Source organism: Mobula hypostoma, chromosome 22 (genome assembly GCF_963921235.1).
Source record: "Mobula hypostoma chromosome 22, sMobHyp1.1, whole genome shotgun sequence".
Lineage (NCBI taxonomy): Eukaryota > Metazoa > Chordata > Chondrichthyes > Myliobatiformes > Myliobatidae > Mobula > Mobula hypostoma.
Genome location: NC_086118.1, coordinates 45,332,221 through 45,346,477, shown reverse-complemented (window position 1 = coordinate 45,346,477; position 14,257 = coordinate 45,332,221). Strand labels below are relative to the sequence as shown.

Below are 14,257 nucleotides of genomic sequence, written 5' to 3'. Positions count from 1 at the left end.
AAATTAATCCTATTTTATTCTCCTCACATTCCCATTAACTCCACTGAGATTTTACCATAGCTACACAAAACAGGCAATTTACAGTAGCCACTGAACCTACTAGTCCCCAAGTCTTCGTGCACCCAGAAGAAACCCCAAGTAGTCACAGTGTGTATGTGCAAACTCTACTCAGAAGTGAGGAATGCCTCTTTGCGGAGATGATCCTAACTGGTTGAATCACAGTCTTGAGGAAGAGTCTCAGCCTGAAACATTGACTGGTTATTCCTTTCCGTTGATGCTGTGTGACCTGCGGAGTTCCTCCTGCATTTTGTGTGTGTTGCTCTGGATTTCCAGCATTTGCAGAATTTCTTGTATTTAGGAGCATGGCCTATCATGGAAGCACCAATGTACAGGGACAGAAATATCTACAGAAATTGGTGGGAACAGCCCAGTCCGTCACAGGCAATGTCCTCTCCATTACTGAGCACAGTTACATGGAGAACTGACATAAGAAAGCAGCATCCATCATCAAAGACCCCCTCATCACCCAGGCCATGCCCTCTTCTCACTACTACCATTGGACAGGAGGTACAGAGACTCTAGATCCCACATCACCAGGTTCAGGAACAGTTGTTACCCTTCAATCATGAGGCCCCTGTACTGGTGTGGATAACATCACTCATCCCATGTCTAAACTGATCTACAACTTTCAAGGACTTTTTAACAACTCATGAGCTCAGTATTACAGTATTACTTTTTCAAACTGGAGAAATTCTGCAGATGCTGGAAATCCAAAGGAACACACACAACATGCTGGAGGAACTCAGCAGGTCAGGTAGCATTTATGCAAATGAGTGAACAGTCAGTGTTTCAGGCTGAGATCCTTCTGAAGAAGGGTTTCGGCCTGAAACCTTGACTGTTTATTCAATTCCATAGACGTTGCCTGCTCTGCTAAGTTCCTCCAGCATTTTGTGTGTATTTCTTTACTTTTGTATTTACACAATTTGTCTTCTTTCCACATTGGTTGTTCGTCAATCATTGTTTATGTATAGTTTCCATAAATTCTATTGTATTCCTTTATTTTCCTATAAATGCCCACAAGAAAAGGAATCGAGAAGTAATATATGGTAACATATAGACATAGACATAGACATACTTTATTGATCCCAAGGGTAATTGAGTTTCGTTACAGCTGCACCAACCAAGAATAGAGCATAAATATGCAGTACAAAAACCACAAACAATCAAACAACAATATGCAAACTATGCCAGATGGAAATAAGTCCAGGACCAGCCTATTGGCTCAGGGTGTCTGACCCTCCACAGGAGGAGCTGCAAAGTTCGATGGCCACAGGCAGGAACAACCTCCCGTGACACCCAGTGTTGCATCTCGGTGGAATATGTCAAAGTATATATATAGTTTGACAACAATTTTGACTTTGACCTTCAGTCCTGCAAGCTGTAAGATGGATGCATCACTCTACTGCCATATCCTACTTCAATGCTTTAGCTGTCCTGTTCAATCCTGAGGACTGCCCCATATGGGTCCACTATTAAATTGTATTTATAATATTTTCAGTAGTTATGTCCTTTCCCCCCACCAGAAGCCATTCTTGGCTCCCTCCTTGCCCTCATCAAATGTTTCCCCAAATTTAACTAGCAGAAACATGGCATCACTTTACATTGATAATATCCAGCCCTGCTTCACCGTCATTTCTGTTGATTCTCTATTGTCCAAATATCAAAGTCTGGAAACTTTAGTCATAGTCATAGTCATACTTTATTGATCCCGGGAGAAATTGGTTTTCGTTACAGTTGCACCATAAATAATAAATAGTAATAGAACCATAAATAGATAAATAGTAATATGTAAATTATGCCAGTAAATTATGAAATAAGTCCAGGACCAGCCTATTAGCTCAGGGTGTCTGACCCTCCAAGGGAGGAGTTGTAAAGTTTGCTGGCCACAGGCAGGAATGACTTCCTATGACGCTCTGTGTTGCATCTCGGTGGAATGAGTCTCTGGCTGAATGTACTCCTGTGCCACCCTTTAGCTCCTCATCCGAGCTTGCTTCCCCTTTCTTGTCCAGCCTCAATTTCCATACAGCCACCTAGCCCTTATTAAACTGTTTTCCAGTCTAATTTAAATTTGGCACACGAGTTAAATCCATCCCAGACCATAACTTCTGCAGCTTCTAGCACCTCTTTCCTCATGTTGTGTCAGTGTTATGGTCTGAGTCCAGGAACTTCATTCCCTTGATCCCTCCACATCCCTCTGTTTAAAATCCACTTTTCCAAGCATTTTCTCCTTTATTTTGACACCCATTTCTGTCTGACTAATATATAGTAAGAATGCTACATGCCCACTGATATGACGAACTGGTAAGCGAGGCTTTGGGCTGCTCTGGGGTTCAGATCTGTGGACTCAATTTGGTTCCGAATGTTGTTCGCTTCAATTGTTTCCATGATTCTTTTTTCTTTCTCTTGTGCATCGGGTGTTGGTCTTTTTTAAAAAAAAATTCATTAATTGGGTTGTGACTACCTGTAAGCAAACAAATCTCAAGGTTGTATAATTTATACATTCTTTGATAATAAATGTACTTTGAAGAGGAGATTCTGCAGATGCTGGAAATCTGGAGCAACACACACAAAATGCTGGAGGAACTCAGGGGGTCAGGCAGCATCTATGAAGAAGAATCTGTATACCTTGAGAGCATTACTATCAAGTTGTGATGCATATTAAATTGGCTTGCACTTATTGTGATTAGAGGAAATCTCTGCTCTGTTGTGATGCTAATGACATTGAACGATAAATTGAAACCTTGTCTTGCAATGACATCTGTTTCACTGAGTAATGCTTTACTGGAATTATACTTGTGCACATGAGATTGTACAGCCAAGACACCATTGTGATAAAAAGCCCCTGACAAAAAAAAATGTAGGCGGGAGTACAATGCTGTTGTTTAGCACTCTCTGTACCAAGAAACTACATAACCTTGGAGATTCGTGGACAGCCTCTGAAAAATATCTGACCTTTAAAACAAGACCACAACAATATTTCTGTCCTTCCTATTAAAATAAACTCTGAGAACAATTTGATTCTACTTTGTGGCACTCCTTACACACGGATGGGGGATAACTTACCCCGTTATTATAGTGGCAATGCATCTCATGGATTACCTGGCAGGCAGTTAAAATGGGGCACTCACTAATGATTGAGCAGATTGGCCGATGCATTTAAACGTAAGTTCATTAAACACATTAGAGGAAGTAATAGATGGATATTCCACAAAAGCTCACTCAAGAGGGCAGTTTGGAGGATATTCCAGTTGGATTTACTTTACTTATTAATTGTCATTGTCCAAATATAATGAAATAATGGTTGAATGAACCACCATACATTTCTTGAAGTCTTGACTGTAGTGGGATAGTAAACGTGAGAGATTCTGCAGACGCTGAGAATCCAGAGCAACTCAGACAAAGCCTTGGAGGAACTCAGCCAGTCAGGCAGCACCTATGGAGGAGAAGGACCAGCCACTGTTTCGGGCCATCGAATGGTGGAAGTGTAAATAAATGAAAAGCTCTGGTTATACTGCTCGAGTCACAGAATCAAAGAGCACTATAGCACAGAAACAGGCCCTTTGGCCCATCTAGTCCAGGCGGAACTGTGATTTTGCCTCATCCCATAAACCCACAACTGGACCATAGCCCTCATGCCTTTCCAATCTATTCATCTACCTAAACTTTTCTTAGCTACTGAACTGAGTTAAAAGAACACAACATGCTCCATCCACTATAGTCCGCACTAACAACTCCTGTCCAGGTGTCTTCTATTGTCAAAAAGGTGTGTCATCTACCTGTTCTGTCAGTTCCTGTAAAATTCTCAAAGGCTCTATCATTATCTGAGGCAAATTTTCTTCTCTGTACACTCAGAGGCCACTGCGTTAGGTACTTCTGTACACCTGATTGTCAATAAAAATATCTAATCAGCCAATCATACCGCAGCAACTCAAGGCACGGAAGCATACAGGCATGATCAAGAGGCTCAGTTGTTGTTCAAACCAAACGTTAGAACGGGCGAGGAAGGGAATCCAGGTGACTTTGACCACGGAATCATTGTTGGTGCCAGACAGGGTGGTTTGAATATCTCAAAAACTGCTAATCTCCTGGGATTTTCACACAGGACAGTCTCTAGAGTTTACAGAGAATGGTGAAAAAAACATAAAAAGTATACAGTGAGCGCCTTTTCTGTGAACTCAGGAGGGCAACAGTAACTCAAGTAACTGCGTGTTACAGCGGTAGTGTGCAGAAGAGCATCTCTGATGCACAACATGTCGATCCTTGAAGCAGATGGGCTACAGCACCAGAAGAATATGAACATACATTCAGAGGCCAATTTATGAGGTATGGGAGGAACATAATAAAGTAGCCAATGAGTGTATAAAAAACAATCCTACTATTACAGCACAGAAACAGGCCATCTCGGCCCTTCCAGTCCATGCCGAATGCTTACTCTCACCTAGTCCCACCGACCTGCACTCAGCCCATAACCCTCCATTCCTTTCCTGTCCATATATCTATCCAATTTAACTTTAAATGACAATATCAAACCTGCCTCAACCACTTCTGCTGGAAGCTTCATCCACACAGCTACCACTCTCTGAGTAAAGAAATTCCCCCTCATACTCTCAATGGAACCAGCAGTGACTTTCAATTCTTGCCAAAAATAGAGCACATGGATAATAGATTTTATTAAACATGTTAATTACTTTTAATTTTAAATTTAATGTTAATTTAAGCATTTTAATTTATTGAGTATTTGCCTCAATGTGGTGGACATTCATTTAATGCCAACCATTCAGGCTGAGTTTTCTGTCATATGCACAATCGTAGCAAGCTACAGGTGCACTGAATGTCTTGCTTTTAGCAACATCACGTCGAGTCAGACAGCACACAGTATAAATTATACAAGGCTGAAGAAAAAGACTTCAAAACAAGGCACTATGGAATAAGTCCCTGGTAGTGCAAGATGTAGTTCGTGGCGTTCCATTGCTGAGGTACTATGAGGGCATTGCAGGTTAGCACAAGAACATGATGATTGTAGGAAAGTAGTTGTTCCTCAGTCAGCCGGGACTTGTAGCTCCTGCACCTCCTGCCTGACATAGGTGCTGCCAGTGGTGGGGAGGACTATGGCCACGATGCACTGGACTGTCTCCACTTTCTTCTGCTGATTCTTGCATTTCCATGCATTGGAATTTCTATACCAGGCCATGACGTAACCAGTAAGAATGTTTTCAAGGGAGTATCTGTAAAAGTTTGTGAGAGGAAAGTGCTAAATCTCCTTACGCTTCCAAGAAAGTAGAGGTGCTGGCAATGCCTTCTTCATTATTGAGCTACGTGCTGTGTCCAGGACTCTGATATATATCACTTTGCCAATACCAATAACGACTGTTCAATGTGATAGATAAATTACAACATAAGCAAAACCAGTGGTCAGATTAAGCACTGCCTTTCATCACAGAATCAATATAACAAGGGTCAGTCAAATGGAGAATGATCCAATTAGTTTCATTCCTTTGATACAGAAGAAACCAGAGATACTGGAATCTCATTCCCTTGTTCTTTCCCATTAGTTAGTCATTGATTTCCTCATTAATCCTTCAAATCCATGAATTGACAGTGGTGGCAGTGGCAGTCATCAACCACCCTATTGCATTTGGGATATTCTGACTGCCAGTGCGAATGGCAGATATACTACACCACTCTCCGCATGGGCAAAATCTGCCAGTTCCAAAAGCTAAAGGCAAAAATTCCTTCAACACCTCCTTGACGATGGCATGTGTCACTAAGTGAAGGCATGACAGTGCCCTGGCTTTCTAAGAAGCTTGCACAAATTTGGCATGTCTCTGAAAACTCTGACCAGCTTCTGTAGATCCACAGTAGAGAGCATCCTAACTGGTTGCATCACAACCTGCTATGGAAGCACCAGTGGCCAGGAATAGAAAAACCTACAGAAAGTGATGGATACAGCAAGTAAAGCTCTCTGCAGTGCAGAGCACATTTACATGGAGCACTGCCACAAGAAAGCAGCATCCATTGTCAATGACCCCTGCCATTCAGACCCCATTGTCTTCTCGTTACTTCCATTAGGCGGGAGGTACAGGAGCCTTAGGCCCCACACCACTAGGTTTTGGAACAGTTTTAACCTACAACCTTCAGGTTCTGAACCGGCACAAAGAACTCCAGTCACATCAACACTGAACTGACCCTACAACCTACAAGCTCACTGCTAAGCACTCATGTTCTCAGTTTCTTTTTACTTGCTCAATATGTCTGCTTTTGCACATTGGCTGTTTGTGAGTCATTGTTTATTGAATTGAATTGAATTGACTTTATTTCTTAATCCTTCACAAACATGAAGAGTAAAAATCTTTATGTTGCATCTCTGTCTAAATGTGGAATGTGCAATCATAGTAATTTATAATAAATAGAACAGTCAATGTAACATAGAAATACACTCACATCAGCGTGAGTTAATCAGTCTGATGGCCTGGTGGAAGAAGCTGTCCCGGCAGCTGTTGGTCCTGACCTTTATGCTGTGGTACCGTTTCCCAGATGGTAGCAGCTGGAATAGATTGTGATTGGGGTGGCTCAGGCCACCAGTGATCCTTCGGGCCCTTTTTACGCACCTGTCTGTGAATGTCCTGAATCATGGGAAGCTTGCACAAATTTGGCATGTCACCAAAAACTTTGACCAACTTCTATAGATCCACAGTCGAGAGTATCCTGACTGGTTGCATCACAACCTCAGACATCCCACCTCTCCCGGAAGTTCCGGGAGTCTCCCGCAAATTAATAGTGGCTCACTGATTCCCGCAAATTATATACAATGTCCCGGAAATTGATTTTTTTGAGAGCGAGCGTGAGAGAACGCGTGAGAGAGAGCGAGAGAGCGAGCGCAAGAGCAAGAAAGCAAGCGCGAGAGAGCGACCACGAGAGAGCGCGTGCGCGAGAGAGAACGAGAAAGCAAGCGCGAGAGAGAGTGAGAGCGAGAGAGCGACCACAAGAGAGAGAGCGAGAGAGCGCGCGCGCTAGAGCGAGAAAGCAAGAGTGAGAGAACGGCCACGAGAGTGAGAGAGAGTGAGAAAGCAAGCGCGAGAGAGAGTGCGCGAGCAGCAAGGGCAAGAGCGAGAAAGCAAGCGCGAGTGAGAGCGACCACGAGCAAGAGAGCGCGCGCGATAGAGAGCAAGAGCGAGAGAGTTCCAAAAAAAGTTAGAGTGGCAGTGTTCCAAAAAATATATAAAATGTACGTCACCCCAGACTACACTAAGGTGTACCCCTGCCTAATAGGGGTCAAAATAATGACAGTGTTGCTCGCTGCACTGTTTGCAACAGTGACTTTTCTATTGCCCATGGTGGGTTAAGACTGTAAAAGACATGTTGAGGTGAGTTTAACAGGTGTCATTCGTTCATTAGCATAGCTAACGTTATTTAAACTAGCTGGCTAGCTGCTAAGGAGCTAATCTATTGCAGACATCCCACCTCTCCCGGAAGTCTCCATCAAATTGATGGTGCTACCTCCCTGAAATGAGTTTTTGCAGCGTGGGATGTCTGCAACCTGCGATGGAAACACCAATTCCCAGGAATAGAAAAACCACAGAAAGTGTTGGATATAGCAAGCAAAGCTATAGTTTTTTCATAAATTCCATTGTATTTCTTTATTTTCCTGTTAACGCCTACAAGACAATGAATCTTAAAGTAGCATGTACATTCTTTGATAAGACATTTCACTTTGACTTTGCAGCACCAGGGAAATAACCCCCTTGAGGGTTTTTGAGTACTGGGTGCTCGGAATAGCGCAGGCCAAGGCCTGGCTTCACTCTTCTGGAACCCAAAGCCATGGAGCAAAGTTATAGTCATATTATTTACAAAGTAAAGAAAATATTTCTTGGTACATCAAAGGATTTTCTACAAAATTAACTTTATAATAAAAAGAATTACAAGAAAAAAAACATTCTTTTTCATTCTTTACATTCATAGTCGATGCTTTCAATAGTCAATGTTCTATTGCATTTATAGCACTGCTGCCACACTTGAGGTCCTCTGGGATGGATTACTACTGCAATAATTCAATAGTTAAAGGGCTTCCTCCCCCAGTACGTCAAATAAATGTTTGCTTCAATATTTACTGCAGAGCTACCTTGACTTTCTTCTTCCACAATGGAACTTCTTGACTAACATCTTGAAGCTTTTCAAAATGGGAGGACATCTCCAAACAGCTCTGTACATGTCAAGGTAAGAACATTCGGATTATCAGTTTGTGTGAAAGAAAAATTATTTGTGCTCTTTTATCTTCCCCTGACGTGCAAAATTGATACTTTGTTCCTATTATTCATTATGTGGTAAAATTCAATTCCTTCTCATGTCGGCTGAGCTGAAAAGGTGAGATTTCCATTGTATCGTTATAGACTGTAACAAGTGCAAATAATTGTGAGCATTCACACCTCATAACATAATTCATTTAAAAATTTTATTTAGCGATTCAACGCAGAGTAGACCCTTCTGGCCCTTCGAGACATACTGCCCCAGCAACCTCACAACCCCGATTGATGAGGCCTCCGTCAGTCAAGGTTGACCATGGATGTTACGTCTTAGCTGTCTAGATACGCAAGCCAGGGCACTACGATAGGGAGAGCAACCTGCTCCTCGCCATGCATCTGATGAACCAAAAGGAACAACAGAGACCGATACCATTTGGCACCAGCAGCGTCGCTGGAGTTGCCAGTCTACCTAGGGACTCCAGCTCCAGATTTTTCCACTGGGATTTACTCCCGAAGCTTTCTCAATGAGTGGGTACAGCCGCAAGGCAGCAGGGGATTGAGGTCAGAGTTTTCCTTCTCCTAGATGAGCTGCCGATTATGGCTGATATGCCCCATATGCCTAAAAAGGGCCCAATGGATCACTGGCGGCCTGAGTCACCCCAATCACAATCTATTCCAGCTGCTACCATCTGGGAAACAATTATGACTGATGAGATCCATATGACTGGTTTAAGGCACTAGTGACCCACCTTTGTCCATTTTCTTGTCAGTAGAAACTGTTTTGCAGGGCTTAGTAACTAAGGTACACGTGAAGGCCAGGAGCTGGACTTGGCTGTCAGAGGCTATTTGAGCCACATGCCATTGGGAGCATTTAATAAGTAGTGGGAGTTTGCCCCCATTACCACCCCTGAATATAACAACCTTAAGGAACCAACAACCTCACAACCCCGATTAACCCTATTCTAATCATGGGACAATTCACAATGATCTGGGACATCTTTGGACTGCGGGAGGAAACCGGAGCACCCGGGGAAAATCCACGCATTCCGTGGGGAAGACATATAAAGACTCCTTACAGATGGCGTAGATGGAATCCTGGGATTTAAGAGAGATGGCAGCTTGGGTGGGTTGAGAAAGGCCTGGCCATGGGGTGGGAATGAGGTCTTGAGATCTGACAAGAGTGACTCTTCGGCTGGCGAGTAGCAGGGGCTGGCGAGTTTAGGGCTGTTTGGGTGGGTAAAAATCTGGTCCTGAGATTCAGGCAGTCAAAATAAGGAGACTAACTCCAACCATTAGAAACTTATCGTGGCACCACAAGAGAGACTGCAGACTCAAGATTCAGATATATTTATCACGATTACGTCAAAACATACAGTGAAATGTGATGTTTGCCTTAACTACCAATGTACTTGAGGGTGTGGCTGGGGGCCAGCACGGCAGTGTCTCCTCAACATGCTTGGCAGAACAAAACAGAACATAACAAGCAACAAAACAAGCCCCATTCCTCCCACCCACCCACAAACGGTCCTCCAACCCCAGAACTCCAGCCTTCGGTGGACTTGAACTTGCAGACTAAATTAGGCCTTTGACTTCGACTTCCCCAGAAGACTCGCAGAGATTCGCAAACTTTGGGCTGCTGGAAATCGGGAAAATAACACCCAAAGTGCTGGAGGAACTCAGGAGGTCAGGCAGCATCTATGGAGGGAAATGAGCAGTTGACGTTTTAAGCCGAGACCCTTCATCAGGACTGGAATGAAAATGGGTTGAATTCAGAATAAAAGGGTGGGGAGAGGAAGCGGAATACGAGCTGGTGGGTGATAGGTGAGTTCAGGTGAGAGGGTAAAGGTAGGTAGGTGTGGGAGTATGGGGCTGGTAATGATAAACTGGGAAGAGATGTGTGGAAGTGGCAAAGGGCTGAAGATAGAGTCTAATAGGAAAGGACAATAGACCCATGGGGAAAAGGGAAGGAGGGGAGGAATCAGAGGAAGGAAGATGTGGGTCATAGTCAGAGAGTAACACAGGACAGAAACAGGCCCTTCAGCCCAGCTAGTTCATGCCTACCCCAGCATCCTTCCTGCTAGTCCCTGTGACCAGCTTTCGGCCCAGGACTCTCCAAGCCCCTTCCCTCCCCAACTGTTCCAATTGTACTCGCCTCAACTACTTGCTCTGGCAGTTCGTTCCAGGCACTCAGTTCGTTCATAAAAACATAGAAAACCTACAGCACAATACAGGCCCTTCGACCCACAATGCTGTGTCAAACATGTACTTACTTTAGAAATTACCTAGGTTTACCCATAGCCCTCTATTTTTCTAAGCTCCGTGTACCTAACCAAGAGTCTCTTAAAAGACCCTACTGTATCGGCCTCCACCCTGTCGCCAGAAGCCCATTCCATGCACCACTTTCTGCATAAAAAACAGCCCTGATATCCCCTCGGTATCTACTTCCAAGCACCTCAAAGCTGTGGCCTCTTGTGTTAGCCATTTCAGCCCTGGGTAAAAAAGCCTCTGACTATCCACACGATCAATGCCTCTCATCATCTTATACACCTCTATCAGGTCACCTCTCAAGCTCCGTCGCTCCAAGTTCACTCAACTCGGAGGGCATGCTCCCCAATCCAGGCAACATCCATGTAAAGATCTTTTGCACCCTTTCTATAGTTTCCACATCCTTCCTGTGTTGAGGTGACCAGAACTGAGCACAGTACTCAAAGTGGGGTCTGACCAGGGTCCTATAGAGCTGTAACATTATCTCTCGGCTCTTGGACCCAATCCCATGGTTGTTGAAGGCCAATGCACCATCTACCTTCTTACCACAGAGTCGACCTATGTGGCAGCTTTGTGTCCTATGGACATGAAGCTCAAGATCCCTCTGATCCTCCACACTGCCAAGAGTCCTACCATTGACACTATATTTTGCCATCATATTTGACCTACCAAAATGAACCACCTCGCACTTATCTGGGTTGAACTCCATCTGCCACTTCTCAGCCCAGTTTTACATCCTATCAATGTCCCGCTGTAAACTCTGACAGCCCTCCACACTATCTGCAACATCCCCAACCTTTCTCTCATCAGCAAATTTACTAACCCATTCCTCCACTTCCTCATCCAAGTCATTTAGTAAAATAATGAAGAGAAGGATTCCCAGAACAGATCCTTGAGGCACACTACTGGTCACAAAACTCCATGCAGAGTATGACCCGTCTACAACCACTCTTTGCCTTCTGTGGGCAAGCCAGTTCTGGATCCACAAGGCAAGGTCCCCTTGGATTCCCATGCCTCCTTACTTTCTCAATAAGCCTTGCATGGGGTACCTTATCAAACGTCTTGCTGAAATCCATATACACTACATCTACGGCTCTACCTTCATCAATGTGTTTAGTCACATCCTCAAAAAATGTTTAGCTTAGTTCACCCTCTGTATGAAAAAAGTTACCTCTCAGATCTCCTTTAAATCCCTCCCTCTTATCCTGGGTCTGTTCCTTCTCATTTTGGACTCACCGATCATGAGGAAAAGACCATGAATTGAATTGAATGATCTTTATTGTCATTATACATAGGTACAATGAAACTCTGTTTGGTTTCCTCTCAGGCAATTAACTAAAGTGGTAGATAAAAACAGGACAGTAATAGAAAAACAATATTAAATAGATAAGTAGCAGAAAATAATTTGCAGTAGCACCAGAATATCACAGCAGTGAACCGTAGCTGGGATTGATCGTAACTGGTGAGAGCTGCTACTGTACTTAGGGTACTTAGCAGAACTAAGAGAAATACAAGGCTGACAGTGAGCGGAGCCGCTGCTGCGTTTGCAAGCGCCGCCATCTTAACAAATTGACTGCCCGCCTTTTCTGATCTGCTGACTTTTCCCAGGGAGGCACACAGACTCGGGCATCACGTACTGCTGGCAGATCATGAACTCAGTGAATGACGCCCTTTTGGTCAGCTCAAAGCTTGCCAGCACATCCAGCTGTCTGTGGAGGAATTCTCCTGACTGGCACATTCCAGGAGTACGTGCTGAGGGACGCACTGAAGTTTAGCGTAGCTACCAGAAGGGCACTGATATAGGCTTCTTCTGCTACTAGACAGTGAGGAGCCGGGCTGGGTGAGGATGCTGCACAATTACTGTAGTAATGTATCATGCAAGAGGGCCACAAGAATGGCAACAGATCAGTTGATTTTAACCAATGTAACAGAACAGTACACAAATGGTTTACTTTTGTAGATAATTTCTATTATGAATAAAGTCTATAAGAATCTCCAAAATGCATCACCTCATCACTCATCATAGATAACTTTAGTGATGGTCAAGCCATTGGGGGGGGGGCGAGGAGGAGAAAAGGGAAGGGCTCAAGAAGAAAGGGAGAATAAAGAGGGGTGAAACAGAAGGGAGTGTTTGGAAAATCTGATGTTGATGCTGTCAGGTTGTAGACTAGTAAAGCAGACTCTGAGTTCCTCAGATTAATGGTGAGCCAAGCCTCTGCTTGGTGACGGAGGAGGCCATGGACGGACATCTCTGTGTGGGATTGGGAAGTGGAAATAGAATGGGTGGCCACTGGAGGGGGTGGGGGGGGGGAGAGATCCTGGCTATTACAGTGGATAGAGTAAGGGTACTTGATAAAGTGAACCCCCAGTCTGTGTTGTGTTTCGCCGATAGAGAGGAGGCCGCACTAGGAGCTCTGGCCTCAGTAAATGACACCAGTGGATTAATGGGCAAGCTACCACGATTGGCTTGATACTGTCTCAAGGGAAATCTCCTTTAACTGTGACACCACTTTAAAAATCAGTAATATCAATATCTTTCTGAAGAAGTGGCTTTTCTACACCGAGCACAACGCCGAGGTGCCTTTGAAGTCTTCCGCGCACTCCTCACCGCAAATGCGGTCTCACTTAGTTCCTCCAGCATTTTGTCTGCTACGGGGAAGAACTGCCTTGTCCCTATTCTGTATATTGATGTGCGCCCCCGGACATTGTATCTAAGAGGAACATACCCGACAGCAGGAAATGCAAAACAGAGCATTTTAGATACAGCAGTATTCCCTCCGTGTTGCTCTGGTACAACAGCCTGGTGCTCACGCCTGAGAAGTGGAACCTAAACAGACACAAGCATCTTTTGAATTCAATATTGATTTGTCCATAAAATCCCCCACATGAAAACATCATATTTTAAACAAGTTAAATCCCCGGAAACCCAGAAATCCCTAAAATAAAGTTTTGACGTATGCTGAGGTCAGCAAAGGCGGAAAACCATCACCAAACTGCCAGACACCAGAGTCTGGTTCCTCACTTGCTCCACCTTGTGGCATAATATCAGGATTACAGGGAACATCTTCGACGCACCAAGGCTTCATCAGCCCTGAATTCATCAAGGAAATGAACTGATGTAGTCTAGTCATAAAGACAGAAATGATATGAACAGCGGGGATGAATATTAAGATTAATCGATGCAGAGTCAATGTCTGCTGTAAAGATATTTCAGAAATGTCTGTACGAATGTTGGTCGAAGAATTGATTTGTTCACTTCTGAGCAAATAATTATGATGGACATGTTCAAAATTATAAGGTTGGAATTAACATTTAAAGATTTTATAAGTCAGTCCTGTCGGACATCGTATCTGATATGACATAACTACTAACACCGCATTGTTCGCAATTCATAGTCATAGGACACTACAGCTCAGGAACAGGAGTTTCGGCCCACCTAGCCCGTGCCGAACTATTATTTTGCCTAGTCGCATCTACCTGCACCTGAACCATAGCCGTCCATACCCCTCTCATTTATGTACCTCTCCAAATGTTTCTTTGATGGTGAAATCGACCCCGCATCCACCACCTTCCGCTGGCAGCTCGTTCCCCACTTTAGTGGAGACGTCCCCCCCCCCCCGATCATCCCCCATAAACATTTCACCTTTCACTCTTAACCCATGAGCTCCACTAGTTCGAGTCTCACCCAGCCT

At 44.1% G+C, this 14,257-nt stretch overlaps 1 long non-coding RNA gene across 1 annotated transcript in view; it reads right to left on the bottom strand.

Annotated features, from left to right (window-relative positions):
• Nucleotides 1–7,703: 7,703 nt before the first annotated feature.
• The window catches only part of LOC134360316 (uncharacterized), a 10,216-nt gene continuing 3,662 nt past the window's right edge, over nucleotides 7,704–14,257 (bottom strand). Inside the window, exons 2-3 of the long non-coding RNA XR_010021317.1 lie at nucleotides 13,292–13,392; nucleotides 7,704–8,260 (exon numbers count right to left, since the gene is read on the bottom strand). This is a non-coding gene — a long non-coding RNA (uncharacterized LOC134360316). The remainder of the gene's footprint in view (nucleotides 8,261–13,291; nucleotides 13,393–14,257) is intronic.